This window comes from Tenrec ecaudatus, chromosome 18 (genome assembly GCF_050624435.1).
Source record: "Tenrec ecaudatus isolate mTenEca1 chromosome 18, mTenEca1.hap1, whole genome shotgun sequence".
NCBI classification, from domain to species: Eukaryota; Metazoa; Chordata; class Mammalia; order Afrosoricida; family Tenrecidae; genus Tenrec; species Tenrec ecaudatus.
The window spans coordinates 16,806,474-16,807,582 of NC_134547.1; the positions used below are offsets into that span (position 1 = coordinate 16,806,474).

General features: G+C 42.7%; 1 non-coding gene across 1 annotated transcript; it reads right to left on the reverse strand.

Moving 5' to 3' along the window:
• Positions 1-286: 286 nt before the first annotated feature.
• On the reverse strand, positions 287-347 carry LOC142432881 (U7 small nuclear RNA). The gene has a single exon (XR_012780978.1). It is a non-coding gene; the product is annotated as a U7 small nuclear RNA (small nuclear RNA).
• Positions 348-1,109: the final 762 nt, after the last annotated feature.

Genomic DNA, 1,109 nt, shown 5'->3' on the forward strand with positions numbered 1-1,109 from the left:
TTTTATTACTATTTTTAATTTTAATAAATCATTTTATTGGGGGCTCACTTGATCTTAGCCAAAAGTGCTAAGAAGCAGTCCTGGGGGCTCTTACAGCTCTGATAACAATCCATCCATCCATCCATCGTGTCAAGCACATGTGTACACATGTTGCCATCACCCTTTTCTAGACATTTTCTTTCTTCTTGAGCCCTTGCTATCAGCTCCTCTTTTTTCCCTCCCCCCCACCCTCATGACTCCTTGATAAATGATAAATTGATATTTTCATATCTTTAATTTTTTTGGTGGGGGTTTTCCGGGAAAACCAGAAAACCTGCTAGACAAATTCTAAAAGAGCTGTAACACTAATATTTTCATATCTTACACCGTCCTCTGTCTCCCTTCACCCACATTTCTGTTGTGCGTCCCCCTGGGGGAGGAGCTTAGCAAATCTTTCAGGATTCCTGCTGCTGAGTTAATCCCATATAGATTATTCTTAAAAATGCAACATGCTCCGGGCATACACTTTATGATGGCTGTTGCCAGGTGCTGGTAAGTTGATTTCGACTGATAGTGAGAACGAAACGGCACGGGGTCCTGCACTAGCCTCACCATTGTTCTTGTGTCTGAGCCTATGTAGGTCCGGACGGACTAGAGAAACAAATTCACAGACACTCAGCTGTGTATAAGAAAGAGCTTGGATATGACAAAACAACGATGTATAAATTACCAAGGGCATATGAGGGAGGGGGGAATGGGGAGGGAGGAGGGGAAAAAAGGGAGGACCTGATGCAAGGGGCTTAAGTGGAGAGCAAATGCCTTGAGAATGATTGGGGCAGGGAATGTATGGATGTGCTTTATACAATTGATGTATGTATATGTATGGATTGTGGTAAGAGTTGTATGAGTCCCTAATAAAATGTAAAAGAAGAAAAGAGAAAAAAAAAAAAAAGAAAGAGCTTGCAATTGTACACTGAGAACGCATCCCAGCCCAGTCCAGATCAAGTCCGTAAGTCTGATATTAACCTATATGTCCAGTACCAATCTATAAAGTCCTCTTCAGACTCACGAAACACAGGTCATGATGCCGAATGCAGGGAGATCACAGGCCAGTGGGTGGGAAGTCCTGT